At 39.3% G+C, this 17,293-nt stretch overlaps 1 protein-coding gene across 1 annotated transcript in view; it reads left to right on the top strand.

Annotated features, from left to right (window-relative positions):
- LOC135432898 (uncharacterized) overlaps positions 1–17,293 on the top strand; it is an 80,324-nt gene that overhangs the window by 54,010 nt on the left and 9,021 nt on the right. The gene's annotated exons all lie outside the window — the stretch shown is intronic.

Here is a 17,293-nt window from a genome sequence, read left to right as displayed (position 1 = left end):
TTTATTTGAGAAACATTGAATTTCATATTTAATATGACTAAATAATTAAACATGATATTCAATTATTCCACCAAGGATGGATTTTCTCACAAGTGTGATACATTTATAAAAAAAAAGCACAGATCTTTGAAAATTTGTTTTTTATAAACAGTTTAACCGGCTTGAGCTTTCCTTAGCCCCGTCTTTTTTTCGATCCTGAATAAAAAACCTGTAACCGCCGTGTTTGGATCACCCTTAGTCAGTCAGTGGTACAGACCAAACTGTTGAAGGTATATAAATATTTAAATACATATGTATACATATTAATGTTCTGAGAGTGTCGAGTAAAGATATTATAAACATATTCATATTATAAATGTGTGATTTGAAGAGTGTAAAAACAAATTACAAGCATGACAAATAAAATGCTTCACAAATTCTCAAGTGGATTCAATACCAGTATGTTTTAGCCTGGCGCCATCATTAAAACGTTATAAACGGGGTGAATGTCATAAATTGATAATATTTTTAATTGGGCATATTTTCTCAGAATAAAAAATGAACTCAAATCTATTATTACTAAATGATTCACCTATTAAATTGTTATCATTGACCAAAACCTCATAGTACACTGTAAATTGGCATGAAACATAGATAGATCGACACAGACATTGATGTTGCGTAAAATTATTTGTCCTTTATTGGATCGGATATGGATCCTTTTAACTGTTACATAGATTTGCGAGTGCAAAGTGACTTTAAAAAGCAATGCCAGCATTGCATTTTATAAGCTTGCGGGAAGTTGTTTTCTAATTCAGTTCGAGCCAGATTAAATGGGGACCTGATTAAAAGTAGCTTAAAAGGGGAAACAACTGGAGCAGGTGCCGGACCAAGAAGTACCAATAGTCGACAGTACGATAAGTTAACACACGCTAACGTTTTACTCGTTCTTTTCGCTTGTTTGCCTTTGGCAGGCATATAAAATCTTAAAGTAATACATATCAATAAATATTTTTACCTCGCCTCAAGATAAGATATGCCGCATTACTTTGTACGGCTGAATCGAATGCGAAGAATAATAGGAAATTTTTGTACTTATTCACTTAAATTTGGTAACGATGAGGCCAGTCGAGCTGGTTTATATAATCGAACAATTTTAGTTTGGTTAGTTGAAGTTGCTAGCGGAAATACGTAGCAAAGCATAAAATTGATAAGACAAGAAATTGGGGTTTATGTTTCTAAGGCCTGTGTTGCAACAAGTGTGTATTTTTTTCGGTGTATCTATATATGTTGACGCCCATTTAGTAAGCTTAAAAAAAGTTTTTTACCTATTCGCTATGTGACACAAATTGGCTAAGAAGGGTATATAAAGCAAATAATAATCTTGTGCAAATGTGTACACATACGACATAAGTCGGACGACTTTTGAAATATACCCTTGCAGAGGGTCACAAAATGTATGACGCAATGCAGAAGACATCCCCGACCCCAATAATACTATATAAAATATATGACAGAGTTCGCTGGATCAGGGCAAAAAGCACCTATGTGAACAATTGGTAAAAAATTGAGTTCTTAAAGACCTTTGCATTTCTTTTGAAGACATGCTAACTGAACTCGGCGACTGTGAGCATCACTATGTTCCTAAAATCTGAGCAAAAGCTAATCACGTAAATACTAAAATCTCTTTCTGTAAAAAAATCTCTAATCTGTCATATTATTCAAACAGAATTGAATCTTCGGTAGCTTGAACAACTGTTCTTTCTTGAATTCCATTCCAAGGTCCATTTTGCTACCTGTCTGTCCATATGAAGGCAATATCTCGACCAAGAATAGTTCAGTCGTTGCATTTAATTGTCATGCTCTTTCTTGGCCTAATATAAAATGTACATAAGTAAGCAAATTATTTTGTAATAAAAAGTTTATATTTACTATCAAGATAATGGCAAAAAGTTCTTAAATGAATTATAATTCGCGCTTTTTAAACTACAGGGTATCGCATAGTTAGGCACATTCGTTTAAGGAACCCCACACATGCACTTGGACTATCCGTGGTCGAAGCTAGCTATCAATATCGCTTGATCAAGCTGATAATATTTCGTTTTTAACCACATTGTCACTATAAGAGGGAAGCTCGTTCAATCTTTTAATTTTAGAATTTACAATATTTGATTATCCCATGAACGGAATAGCCAGATATTGTTTCTACCTTCTTAAACTCTTCACCTGATTGTTATTTATCAAAGGTAATGCCTATATCTTATCGCACGCAGTTTGCTGGTAACTGCCGCAGTAGAAGCATTTATTGATACCAGGCTATATACATATATATATACCAGGCTATATATATATATATATTCCACTATGTATATATAGTATATACATATGTAGAAAATTACGTGGTTTGATTTTGGGTTTTTACTTTTTTTTTATCAGCAATACGCTGACACGTTTGACGACCTTTTACACCTTTTTGGATTGCTGTTTGCTCAGTGTCAACGATGCAGTCTTCAGTTCGAGCATGGTGATAAGTAGTCGGTGAAGAGAGCTACCTTTTATTGTAAATTAACCCCACAAGAAACCATGTGCAACATATACATATCTGTCGTGATAATACAGAAACTCTCCTTATATACAACCTGTTAGCCCGATTCATCATATCTATGTGGGGCCTTAGCGTTATTCACTTGGCTCTATATATCCATGGCACATTCGTCATGAGGTCGTCATATCTCTGTGTATGTATGCGATATGCCACAGTCGATGTTTCCTACTATCGATAAGAGCGGCCAATCCAAATCCAGTTATCAGCTCCTCACACACACGCACACACACACGCGTGTTTTGTCAGAAAGATATTGCCTGAGTAAAAGGTAAAGTAAATAAAAAATTGTCGTCAGATAAGGCATATCATATAAAAAGCGATATCTATGAAAATATGTCATTATTTCGTTATTGAACTCCGAAGTGTTTAGTTCTCTGTTGCGTGTTGCCTTCCGTATACCTTTCATATGGCATATATATGTATTTATATATAAATATATATAGACTTCAACCTATATTGGTGATGTTTGGATTAAAGTGTAGTGTGTAGGAGTGTACGACTTAGAAAATGCACTGCAGAGTTTATTCCATTAATTATGTGCTTTTTTATGTACTCGATATATTTTGATCGGTGTGGATTGGCAAGTAGAATAGCAGGCTTATCACATGTACAATTCAACCTAGTGTGAGATTCTTCTATTCTACTTTCGACAAACACCAGTAAGCGTCTTTTTTATGAATTACCGAACGAATGCTACGAACCGAACGACAACCGCAGTAAGTTTACAATAACAGGCTTTGACTTTGGCATATATGTATATCGCACTTTGTGCGAGTATCTTATGTAAATAGAAAATAAAATATTTATCTTTTGCGGCATTCGCTTCATATCAGCGAAACGTTTGACTCATGCATTTCGTATGATAATGCTGTGGATGGGCGTGACTGGAATCGGAATTCTAAAAAGGGTTGGTACAAGAGATTGGCCTTTAATACAGGTAGATTAATAATAAAAAAACTTGGTTTTGTAAATCAAAAAGTTTCTTTTTCAACAAACAGAATATATTTTAAGAATCATTGACTGATTCGACTTTACACACTCATAACGCAATAGAAACATGTGACTTATCTGATCTTATCGATCCAGTGATTTGGGTTAGAAAAACACATAACCAAGTTTTATATAACCATGCTTGTGAAATCAATTTCCCGCCGCACGTATAAAGATAAGAAAAGTTTTTTGCGGCGCTTCGTATTGTTGGTTGACCTCACTTATTTTATAGATCAATTTATAAGACTTCGATAAGGAAATCCACTTGAAATGTTGGTGGTTTTAAGTATTTGTTATTTTTGTTACTGTGCAGTTAGTATCTTTTAACAGTGGACTGGTTATGTAAGCACATGGCTTTAGGACTATGTACCTAAGTAATACTTATGTTTGCCAATGAATATTATCACCTTATATGACATAATTTATTGCGCCCAAGTTTGCACTGCTGTCACGAAAGAAATATCTATCATAAGGACAGTTTTGTTAGAGATACCAACCCCTCATATTACAAATGTGTAAGTGCCTATATCCCTGTCATTTGTCTGTCTGATGCTGCTGCTGCTGCCGTTGCTGCTGGCTGTCGCACTCCCTTTTACTCTGACTGACTCTGCCCGTCAACATAATGAAAATGCAATTAATTTTTTCCAGCAATTTCTTTTTGCTCCCCCAAGTCAAAGCTGACACCAGCTCCAACTCTAACACCAGCTTTGACTGCGATCCCGATGCTGTTGCAATATTATGACTCCTGCTGTTTGCTCTGACAGCCACCCGGCCAGCCACCGGGGCATAGAAAAAAAAGCTGATGTTTATTGTGAAGCATTTTCTATGACGGCGGCACAACGATTGCAACGGCAGCCTGCTGCTTCTGCCCCAACCTCCAACCTGCTCCGCCCTTCTCTTCAAACTGCCGCTGCCACTGCTGGCCGACCATTCGCATTAAATGAGGAAACCAATTATTCGCGCTTATAAAGATTTACCGCCACACACAGTTGGACAGATACAGCTGCAGCTACAGCTACAGTTAGATATAGAGATACAGATACAGATACAGATACAGATACAGTAGCAGCAACAAATACTCACCCAGTCGTTTATATGCCCAGTTACCAGCATTCAACTGACACTGCCAGCCAAGCCGAGGCTTTGTCTTGTTTTGCTCTGCTTTAATGGGGCTCCCCCTTACAGGCGGACTGATTAAAGCTGCCAAATTCATCAGCCTGTAATAGTCAGTGAGACTTGAGGAGTTTGGCAATACAAAATTGCCAGCTATTCTTTGCGTGGCTAACTCTGATTTGCAGCAAAGAAGTAAGATCTAAAAAAAGAAGACGAAATCCTAAGATTCAGTTTTTTCTCTCTGCCAGCTGACGGAGCCGTTTCTTGCCTACATTCACATTTACGCCAGGCACTTATCTTTAATGCAACCACAATTTCCGGTTGCCGAAAAGCGTTTTCATTATAATTTTGCACATTTTTAACGTGCCATTGTTAAGCAATTGCCAGCCAGTCAGCCAATTTTTTTGCATTAACGATCCTCACAAAGCCTATTTGATGGCCCACACTACCCGTCTGCTTCGGGCATAACTTGTCATTTGTTGGGGACACCCTGCAGTGGCAAAATCAGAGCGAGAATTTGCGCTAAAATTACCTTTCATTTTGTCATCAAAAACCACTTGAATGGGCGCCAACGACTGGGGCAGCGGCAAAGGCAACTGTTGCCGGCTATCCGGGGTCTGTCGTTATGGGGCTTGCCCACAGCCGCAGCAATTACGGACGGTAATGTCCAGCCCCTTTAACCGTAACCCAGGGAAGGAACGTCTTTGCTTTAGCTTAAAGCTTTTTTAGTCTTGGCATCCGGCTTGCTTTTTTGGCTTTGGCTTTTCATTTGCCTTTGTATTGCATTTCTTGAAACCGAAAGCGCATTGCCCAAGCACCCATTACCCATCGGCGTTTACTCATTGCCAAGGACCGAGCCCCAAAAGAAGCGTTAAATTAAAACGTAAATACCACTTAGCCAGCTATAAAGCAAGTGGCCAGCTCCAACGACTGGAGCTGGCTGTAATCAGTGGGTAATTAACCAGACGACGGACGGCGTGCTAGAGCGTACAGGTGAGATCCAGGCACCTTGAAATTGCTTAATTTGTATGAGATAATTTAATCTGTGTGTCTCCTCTATTTAAAGAGTTGGGGCTGCGAATAACTTCTCTTGCATCAGTCAATTAATCTCAGTGTAGCTGCAAACTTGAACTGACAGCTCCGCGCAGCCACCATACGACACTTCAACTATTCTTTATAATCTTTATCTATATCACATAAACTTCATTTCATGCTCTTCATCTAGCAAGGGCCAAGTTTTTGGCACAGGCTCCCAAAATTGTATACGCCAAACTATAAATAAGTTTCTAAGCGTTCATTTTGACAGTTTCATCCACACAAAAAACGTACACCCTCCCCCTCATTCTGAGTTTTTATACCTTTTTGGCCCTTTTGTTTAGGCAACATGGGGTCGTATCGCAGTTTGACTCTTTTTTCTGTTCCATGTGTCTTTGGGAAAATTGCAACTGCTGCACATTGGGCAAAAAATTCTAAACTGCAATAAATTCATCAAATGTGCAATGGAACATGCTGTAATGTCACACCCACCAGAGCACACCATCCCATCAACCCAATGCAGGTCCCCGGGCACGTATGTGGCATGCGGCATGCGGCATGGTGTGTCCGCCTGCATCAGCATACTCCATTAAATGTGCGCTGCCCTGAATTGGGTGATATTTTGTAGGCAAATGTGCAATAAATTGTAAATGTTTGTGAAGAGCTGGTTGGAGTGGAGATTCTGACGGAACCGTTGTACTGCTGTGGTGGGCGGCAGCTGTTCCGCTCTAAATTTGTGACGCACCAACGAGCTGAGTTGCCCGTAAAACTTGTCCGCTGCACGCCTGTCAAGTTTTACAAGTGTTGTGCAGATTGTTTTTCGCTGGGGCTAAGCTAGGAAAAATGACGCGCTTGTTTTAGAGCTGCGATAACGAGTCTAAAAATATGCAATTTAATGCAACCTAAAAGAACGATGAATGCTAAAATATATCATGACTTAAATTGTAAAATGAGGACGGCCATAATATGCCCTTTTATTATTATACTATCTATTCCAAATTAAAATAGATCAATACAACGCTTTCTTACGCCCCAGCGAGTTACTACACGAATTAGCCTCTACGAGGTGGAAAACCTTGCGAAAGTTTTTCAAATTGACCATTGACCATTGATTGAAAGGCAACTGAAGAGCTTCTGTAAAGATCGATAAGTCTATATTTCCTCTGCCTACAGATGTCAATTATGGTTGTTATTGGGCTGTAAGCGAGTATTAGGAAGTCGCTTGTACCCAACCGCAGCATTCTTACTTGTTAAAATTAGCTTTAAAACCTATTCTGTATGGTTAGTGCTTACTTACTTAAAGACATACATTTTATTGAGAGGTGTTAAAGAGAAGCTCAAAAAGTTGAGCGTATTCATGCAGATGGACATGGACATGGATCAGTCGATTAGTGTTTTAGAGAAAATAGCTATCTTAGTAAAGGATAAGAGCAGCATAATCTCAACACACTGAGTGTATTTTATGTGAGTATTGACATGGATTTGAACACCTTATACTTGTAAAGAGATTATTCTCAAAATTCCTAAGTGAATTAGTTGCAAGGGCTGTAGTTTTTTGATTGCTCTATTGATTTGGCTCTGTGGGCCACCAGATGATTGCCTCCACATGGCCAACAATTGAGGCCTCATTTATGTTGTTATTTGCAACAATAGTGTGCAACCACGCAGCAAATTTTTACCCACTGCACGTTGGCTGCTTTCAATTATGCAATTAATATATGACTTTCGTGTAATGCAATTAAAAGTCAAAAGCGTTGGGTCGTCCAACGATGGCCACGTGGCTTAAAATTCTGCTGCATGTGCAGCTTTTTATCCCACACTTACACTTTTATACACACAGGCACACAGATGCACAGTGCAATCAGCCTAGCACGCTGGTTTGATAGGTGGCGCAGAGGAGTCCAGTGAGTTTGTGGGATTCATAAAGTTGCCTAACGCAGCAGAAAAGTCGGCAGACAGGCACAGATACACACATATTGAGGGCGTAATTTAGCTATTAAATCGCATTTTTATTTGGCAGCGGCGCAGCAATTCGCAGTCATCGAATCTCGTCCTCTGGCCTCACGGATTGCAATCCCCATATTCACTTGTGGAGAGGCAACCAATCCCTGCCACTTGATGTGGGTAAGCAAGTACCCAAGTGCTCGGTTGCTTGTGGAAACATTTTTGCAACGCAACGGAAACGGAAAATGTGTTCTATTGGTCAGTCCGCAAGTGCACTGCGCCCAAAAGCATGCAATCCAAAAGATTTAAATGCAGATTGCGTCCAATCCATTTTGGGCAGTGTACGAGTACATTCCACAACAGCTTGACACAGTGGAGCGTTAAATTAATCGTGGCAGCTACCCAGCCATTGGAGCCAGGCAAGGGACGAGTATTATCATGGGTTCGCCGGCAACATTTTATTTTTTTGTGCCTTTCGGAGTTGTCCATATGACTGCTTGGTTTGCTACAATTTTTGGTCTTTTGATTGCGACGCTGCACAATTTATTTTTTCCTCCCATTAAAATAGGGTAAAAAAAGGGTGTAAAGAAGTTGAGCTTATATAAGTATCAGGCAGGTGGATACTCCGTAGAGTTTATGAATTCCTGATCACATTCAACAGCCGAGCTGATCTCGCCAGGGATGCCTGGTATGTAGTTTCCAGTTGATCAAAAAGAATACAAATTTCATAGTATTTTATAAATGCATCGTACTGCAGACCATACAGGATATCTCACATTCAGGCAGTCTCGACCAGAGCTTTCTTATTTGTTTTCGTTTGTGCTTTTCCTATGGGTAACATCCGAATTTAAATTATTAACTTAAGCAGACATTAATTTTGGCCAAAATTTGCATCCATTGGGAGATTTTAATGGTAAATAAATGACTTTGCAATACAATGTGCAAAAAGTACATGTTTTTAACATTAATTTTGGCCAGTTTTTCTTCTTAAATTATTTAAATAGGAAGATTATCATTAAACTACCTTAATTATTTTAGAACGCTCTAGAGGCTTGGCAGATATACATTTTAATACTTTTTCAAACGCAGGAAAACGGAAGAAAACTGCGTTAAACTGTCCGCGGAAAGTAAAACGGGTTGTTTCAAATTGTATTGAACTTGAGTTTAGTGGAAAATTTACCTTGCCTAATAAGCTGACTGGGAGATATTTTGAACCCAGTTCTAAGTATTCTAACTATACAGCAAATCCTAAGCCCTTTCTTCTGAATCTTCTGTATTATTTCTAATCGTTAAGATTGTGTGAAGATATGGAACCCGTCGATAGTAATTTTTGCAAGCAAATTTGGTCAAATGTAATTGAAGAAAATTCTTGAAACTACGAAATTGCGATTTAATTCAGATTGTTCGGCCTATTACCTAATTTAGTGGTCAAACCAATTAGAAGCCTTGAAAACTACCCCAACCTGAAGGAAACCGAACCACAGCCTTGACTCTGCCCTGCACCGGCGCATTTTAATCTCAGAGTGCAACCACAGGCACAGACACTGACAATTAATATTCAAATTTATTAGCCACCTATGAACCGAGTGTGTGCATTATCAGCAGGCACTCCGCAGCGTTGACGACGACAGTGCACGGGGTTGGAGCAGGCAAGAAGGGCAGGAGCATAACCAGGCTGCCTGGCTGTCTATCTGGCACGCACATTGGCGGCACGGCACAGAGATCGGGGAGCAGAGAGCACAAAAGTATTGGCGACAACTGCACGATGGGACCTAAGGGAAATATTTCAACGGCTGACCGGCTGTCTGGTCCGTGCCGGTCGTGTCACTGCGCTTAATTATTTGCATATGATTAGACTTAATGGTCGAGTGAGCTACTCTGACTGGGGGTAATCACACGAGCCAACGCCGCTGCTGTGTAATTGTTAATGATGATTAGATTCAATTTAGGGCATCATTAGTTAGCTGACGACGTTACAGTTGCCGCTATTGTCGGTGCTCTCTTCTCCGGTCGAGTCACTTTAAATTTATGCCAATGCCGCAACGTCAGCAGCCTCACCCACTGACAAATGATGCGGGCAAAGGGCAGCTAACGGTGGGTTGACGTTGACCCAAGTGGCTTACGTGGACGCTTGCTGGTAAATTGCAACATGACCTGAGGCCGCCGTCGAGTCTGAGGTTAATTTCGCAAAATTGTCGAGTCAACGAGTAGCTGGTAGCTGCCCGAGGCTCTGGAGGTTGGGGAAGCTGATTCGACTAGGATGGGGTCTCATGTGGAGCTGCTAAAATAGTTCAAAGTGTATGCAAATGTGAGGCATTGTGTGGTTTTGCCGGAAGGAGACCGAAAGGGAAGGAAGGAGATGCAGTCGCGCTGGTCATCTTGTGGATGGCTGTCCATTGTGCGATTTTAATCACTCTGAAAGCGTCGACAAAAAAGTCAACTAACTAGTTGTTCATGCTAATTGCTGTGGGCGTGGTCGAAGCTGAAAACCTCAAAAGGTACAATTAATACAATTGGGAGATGCCGTTTCTTCCCCTATCATAAAAGTTAAGCATGAGTTTATTTGTACTTATGATAAAAATAATCTTTTTGATTTGTTGTTACTTAAAAATTGAAAAGAAATTCTAGTTGTGAAAATATTTTTAATGAAAAGCCCAAATTATTTTATGCAAATTTCGGGCAAGTCAAATAAGAAGAAAAGAAAGCGGTTATCGAATATGAAATACCCTTGCTGAGATAATAGTTTAAGAATATAAATTTAATTTTAAGAAGATTGTTCGTATTTTAGCTACATTGGGAGCTAAATTTAACTTCTAGTTTGTGAGTTTTTTCAAATAATTAAGTATTTAATGTTGATAGGACGCTCTGAATTGAAAAGTTTGGCAACATCAATTTTGGATCTTTAGTTCCGATTCCGCCATTAGAAATTTCTGCAGTAAAAGCACCATGAACATTATATGAACTAGAATTTGATTAGCCCGATCAGGAATATATATACTTTATATGCTTGACAATGTCGTCTTCCTTTTTGGTAAAAGTCTGGACACTAGTATGCCACTCTCTACTAGGGTATCAAAACAAAAATGTTGCTAGATGGTCTAGTCCCAAACCGATTTTGCACCACTTGGCCAATGCTGCTGGCAATTTGCCTCAGTTTCAGTTTATTAACGCAAATTTATTGCAATTAGCGCTGGGAAATTGCAGCATCAAGTGGGGAGCATCAAAAAAAAAAAAAAGATGAGAATAAGTTTTGGAGGGTGAAAAGTTTTTAATTTAAGCAGAGCTTATTATCAGTTCTGCGCATAGCTTCGAATAGGTGTGGAAGTGATTAAAAAAGTTCTGCCAAACCGATTAGTAATGCAAAGTTATGCGCAAATTTAATTGCATTTGTTGTTTGCATGGACATCAGAAAAATACTAAAAAAAATTCGGTTGGTTTCAACGAACAAATGTGCGCGCAATTCTGGCTTTATTCATACCAAACATACTCGTAAAGTGAAGCTGCAGTAGCACCTTTCAAGAAAAGAAATTGCTCCTCCGAAAACACTAACCATTCAGCCATGAAATTAACAACGCTTTCAAAAATATTGCAAAATGCAAAAATATTGCTCAGGCTTTCAGGCAGTCACGTTGTCGAAGCTCTAGCGAGGACATTTTCAGTTACTTTTCCTATTACTATATATATATTTTAACTTTTTTTGGCGTGGCAGACACAAAGGAGCGACGAGCAACAAATTCGATAGGTATTTAAATGAAAATTATATGCACTTTGGCTCAAGTTAAGTGCAGCACCAAAGATTTATGGTTATTGTGTGTTTGAGTAAGGCTTCGTCGATGAATTGGAAAATATTTGTAGATAGGATTGAGTTGGCGTGCCACTCGGCTGTAATTGACTCCCGATCAGGCGAGGGCAGCGCTCCCTTCCACATTTCAAATGAGATTTCTTATCCCGCTCGCTCACAGCTAGACCAATTAAAATCCAAGCAATGCAATCAACTTGCAGTAATTTTCAAATCATATTTCATATACTCCATACAACATATGTATTTGCTGAAGCTTGCCCACCTCTGTGGCCATTGTGCGGCTGACTGGCAGAAAAATAAACTTGCTGGAGCCACACAACAACACACAAATTGCCTTAGGGTGCACAATTGGAAGATTTGCAGACCGTGGCAGAGGATGCTATCATTTTTTTCAGACAATTTGTAACGCACTGAAGCAAACAGCATTCCTGATCAGGAATATACTCTCAGTCTCAAAGTTTTCCAAATTAAACTTTCCGAAACTTTTACCGCAAGCTCTAGACGAGTTGCCACAGGAGATATTTAATCAAAATTGACTTAAATAAAGTCCAGATTATATAGCTGCAAAATTGCTAAGTTTGTTTAAGAGTATTGAGTATTCGGCTCTTAAAAAATATCTGTTCTCTCTTGCTGTATTTTTTTTACTGGTTTCTCAAGTGCTTTTCATGGCAAATGAAAAATTTGTGCTGCTATTGTGTGTGTGTGTTGGTCTGCGGATCGCAAGCTGCTGCACTCGAGCTCTTTTCATGGCAACATATGCGCAAAAATTGACCACGACCTGGACACTTAGCCAGCCATCGGCACTTGACTTCATAGGTGTACCACCTACGTATATTGTATACTTGAGAGCAAGTAATTGTGCATTAGGCAAAATGGCCCGACTAGAAAATAAATAATCTAAGGTTATATTACTAAGAAATAATTATATATCTAAACTATACTCGTTCTACTTAATCTATGTGTCCTATTGTTGCCTCAATTTGGTTAAGAAATGTAAGGCGCCATCGGAAATTTGTAAAAATACTTGATCTGCATAGTATACGAAAAACAACTTGTAAAAAGTACATTCTCTTTTGTTCACTATAAAATTTCTACACACTGCGATGAATGAGTCGATGCCGACAGACAGACGGACGTACAGATAAGCATAAATTTACAATGCATTCAGTTAATAATATATATATATACTCAAATCTAATAAGCTTACTCTTTCTGGGCTCGCGGAAACCAATTATATGACATTCGAGTATTCAAATTATCATAAAAAAATTATTCTTAATTATTCTCCTTTGTTTTACACTGTGATGCAACACTTTAAGCCTGCTCTTGCTGTAATTCAAGCAACGCAATTCGAAGGCCTTTGAGAACTTGAACAGCTGTCAAAAAACTTGTCTCGCTTCAAATCGAATTAAGTTCAATTACATTTTCTGGGGTCTTTCCGAGCCCCAGTAAGGGGCTAAACTGCTGCTGACGAGCTGTTTCCAGTATTTTTTCTGTTTTGGTGGAAATGGAAATCAACTCACAGAATAGAGGACATGTTACCGAGCATAGTAGACAACTCATCCATTCACCAATTCACACACAAGCACACATTTACAGACACAACACACATGTGTGTAGAATAGGGTGCTCGTGAAAAAAGGTGAGCCAAAGTGTGAAAACATTTTTGATTCATTAAAAATTTAAAAAGTTCAAAGTGTTTTCAGACGAGCTGTGAGCGAGTTGTCTATGGAAATGGAACTGCCAACTCGGTTTTTGCACCGACAGCCGAAACATAAGCAGCTGTGGAGCTTTAGTCACATTTAAACAGGCAGCTGTGTGCCACATTTGGATATTTAAATTTTTAAGGGGCAAAATAGCATCTTGGTGGCGTATAGGGGTTGTAATTAACAGATATATTTTGGGCTATAAGTTTGTCTTTATCTCTATCTGCCCTCTAATACAAAGTCAAGCTCGACTAATCGAAGCTTAGCACTGAACACAGACAGTTAGGGCCTCAGTTCTCAGTCAAAAGCACTACAAAACTTGGAAATCACCGACCACTAAACTAGAGCCAGTAGAAGAACCCCTCAGCAACCATTCACTGTGGTGGCACTTGTCACGCAAATGTGACCGGAAATTGCTTGGCATGAAATGCGCTCAGAAAGGATTTCGAGGGCAAAATTATTAAAACGTTGCTTTTCATTTGTGGCCAAGTACTCACAGAAATTCATGCAAAGGCGAAGACAGCTTGAGCAGCAATTGCAAGACGCCTGTGAGTGAGCCAGAAGGGGGCTGGGTCTGGAACAGGGTCTGGGATAGGAACTTGGCTTTGATCTGCTGTCGAGATTTTCGGCTTGCCTTCAAACGAAGTGCAGCCGAGCGGCAATAAGCACACCTGCGTACATCAAGATGGACGATGTTCCTGCTTTAGACTCGCCCAGTTGTCCTGTCGTCCTGTCGCTCTGTCGCCCTGTCGCCCTGTCGTCTTGTCGTGCTCGATGGGCGTGTAAGCAACGAGTGAGCGAATGAATGGGCGTTGTCACACTCACAGCTCACGGCTCACAGCTCAGCGCTTGCAGCTCGTGTCCTGGAGCTGTCCTTTTTTGGGCTGAATGCTGCCGTCGAATGCATTGAAGCATGTGACAAAACGATAAACACATTGCGGGCGGGTCCTGCCTGCATTGTAATCACTTTGACATTTATGCATATCAAGCAAAAGGCGAAACGACAGTGCCTTCATCAGGCAGGCGAGGTACGAGGGACGAGGACGAGGACGAGGACGAGAAGTACTCTGTCCTGCTTTACGCTCATTCAAATGTAGCATTTTTAATGATGTCCAAATATGATAATATACAACGTTTTGCCATATCTGCTTTCAGTTTCTTTTTATTTTTATGCTGGTCTGATTTTCATTTCATTTTAAATGCAAATGAACTAAATACGCATTTATCGTGTATCTTGACGAGGCATCTCAGTCTCTCGTTCTGTTTTCTGTTAGTAAAATGTAACTTCAAAGCGCTTTTGAAGGAATTATTTGATTCGCAAAGCATTTGTTTAGTCAGTGAAAGTTTTTAATACTTGAAAAAGGTACAAATTTGTTTAGATGGAAAACTGGAAAAAGGAATATATATATTATAATCGGATCCAGTGACTCAGATGTTACCTTAATTTAATAAATTATATTCATACTCTTTATTATGCTTCTTCTATTTATTTCTACCATTGTTACTATCATTAAGACCCTGAAGGTAGAGTTCCTGCTGCAGTCTCTGCCAAATACCAACAAGCAATTTGATGCTGCCGCCCTCTGACAGAGACCGTGTCTAACATAATAAAAGGGCGTTAAAAACAATGTAATGAAATAATTTCCATTGTTAAAATGATAACAATATATCAAGCAGACACTGCCACCAACTCCGATTAGAACAGAAGCTCCAGCTAAATGACATTAACAATGCTGGCAGCATCAGCGACACAAACAACAACAACACCCACAACAACAATAAGAAAAGCGTTCAGCGATGTTGGTTGCGGCTGTCTTGACAGTTTTACTGGGTTGTGGTGGGTGTGAGCTGCAGTTAAAGGCTTGTCTGCGTATGCTGAGAATTGTCTGAAGCACATGTTGGAGCTGACAAAAAACCAATTTGTTATGCGCTGTACAATTTAACGGCTTCTGATTCGGTCAAATTGGGTGGCTGCATCTAGAAAGTGCAGCGCAATGTGGAGCGGCACTAATTGCGCGTCTCTCAATGCCAAACACGTGGAACTTCTTTGGCTTTTTATTGCAAAAGTTTTGCACTCGGCTCAACTCAGTTGAGCGCAAAGCACGAGCCAAGAGTTAAGTCCAAGACCATTTGTACTGCTGTTGTCCAAACTCATTTGGTCTTGTTTATTCATTAATACAGCCCTTCCTGACCCACACGCAGCCAAACGCACACTGACCGCTTAGCGTCTTAGCAGCCAGGCTAATTGCCATTTTCATGGCATTTTACAGTCGCAGCTAGGAGGGAAACGAGCGAACCGGGCATCAAATAAAAGTTAAATTTCTGTATTACGTATACGCCCTGGTTTGTGGTCGGCTATAGAAAACTAATTCTCCGGCGCATTGCTTCCGCAATTAGGCTGGTTGCTTTGTGCTTTTGAAAATCGAGACCCAAACGAACATACAGAGCTCAACTTAGATTATTCTATTTGCCACTATGGATGGTCTTCATTGGCTTTGGTATCGCGTACAGTGGGTGCTCTGGAGTGTGCTTTTATGATCTCGAAGATGTTTATATAGTTTCGAAATATATGAGCTGCACTCTTTATGTTATAAGTAAACTCCATTCAATATTTTTTTTACAAAATAATAAAATACAATTCTATTAAATTAATACCTGCTTAAGATACGCTTAGCTAAAAGCCAGCATTGTTATAAATAAATTCTAATTGGTACTATATACTTCCCATAGTATATTCTTACATGCATGTTTAGTGTCTGTTTCTGCCTACTGTGCGCCATCTGATTTTCTGCTGATTTTAGCGCTTCTGTAATTGGAAAATCGTATATAAAATGAAATCAATCAAGTGTGCCAATGTGCACTATTGCGGATTGTGCTCCGCTTTAGACAGACAACGAGGGTTGGCCTATGCCGCTGCCATTGCCATTGGTATGCTCAACGCCATTTTGTCTAGCTGTTGAAATTAAGAGAAAAAGAAAAGTTTTTTTTTTTTTTGGGTTCTTTATCTCTGACCTCAGTTGATTTCCTTTCCTCATGTTTTTTCTGTTGTTAGTTGCAACTGATGGCGATGGCGTTGGCGTTAAATTAATTTGGCCGCTTTGTTCTTTACCGTACCACATACTCTTACACACACACACACATTTACTCCAACACACAGCTGTTGACGGTCTTTTATAAATATTAATGAACTGCTCGTTAAGGCTACATTTTCTTATCCAATTTATTTTGCATAGTTTCAAATGTTCGACAGTTTAAATCAAAATTAAAGCAGTTGCAGCTCGATTCGATTAGCTGCTCTTATAATTTGTAATTGGTATTGGCAGCTCGTTAGCATTTGTACTCGCACTTATTATCAATACTAGCTAAATTTGGACGGCGGGTCCTGGCAAAGTCACTTATAGAGAGAATATTAACTTTTTAGCGAAGCATGTAACTCATAGATGAAGATATCTCCAAGTTAGTATATAGATATATATTTTTGTTCGATATCAGCAGCTGGTCTCTATTAATTCAGAAAGTCTCTGAATCTGGATTTCATATGAAACTTTCATTCAACTGCTTATTTTCCAAACGTGGTCGTAGCTTTTTCAATTCTTAAGCACGTCACGTAAAGCTATTCAATTTCTCCAATGTGGCGGATTGAATAAAAGGTCCTTGACAATAGGTTTGAGAACAAACGGATGAAAAAGTGACATACAACTATTGTCCCTTATCCATTCATTTTTGACCGTTCCGTAAGTAATTATTATTAGATGATGTGTTCTGAGTTCGAAATTGACGAAACAACTAGCTTTGTTCTAGAACTCCTATTATTTACCTAGATCTTACGACCCTGCTGATAAGTCGTTTTTTATTGCTTTTGGGAAAAGAATATATCAAGTTCTTATAGAGCCTGAGATCGACGCGTTCAAGCAGACAGACGAGCTTTGATCGACTCGGCTGTTGATGCTGTGGTCGGAGACGCCCACACACACTTTTAAAGCATATTCAATGGGTTTGGTGCGTAAAAAAGTTCCTTTTAGGCAGCATAAAAGATGTATTCGAATTTGCATGTAGAAAGAAACTGCTTTTACTTATGGCACGCAAATGTTTTTTAAAACTTTCTGTCAAGTTGACGCA

This window comes from Drosophila montana, unplaced genomic scaffold (genome assembly GCF_035044405.1).
Source record: "Drosophila montana isolate Dmon_TW-CO22-7 unplaced genomic scaffold, ASM3504440v1 contig_3216_1, whole genome shotgun sequence".
Classification (NCBI taxonomy): domain Eukaryota; kingdom Metazoa; phylum Arthropoda; class Insecta; order Diptera; family Drosophilidae; genus Drosophila; species Drosophila montana.
This window is presented reverse-complemented; position numbering and strand designations above follow the sequence as displayed.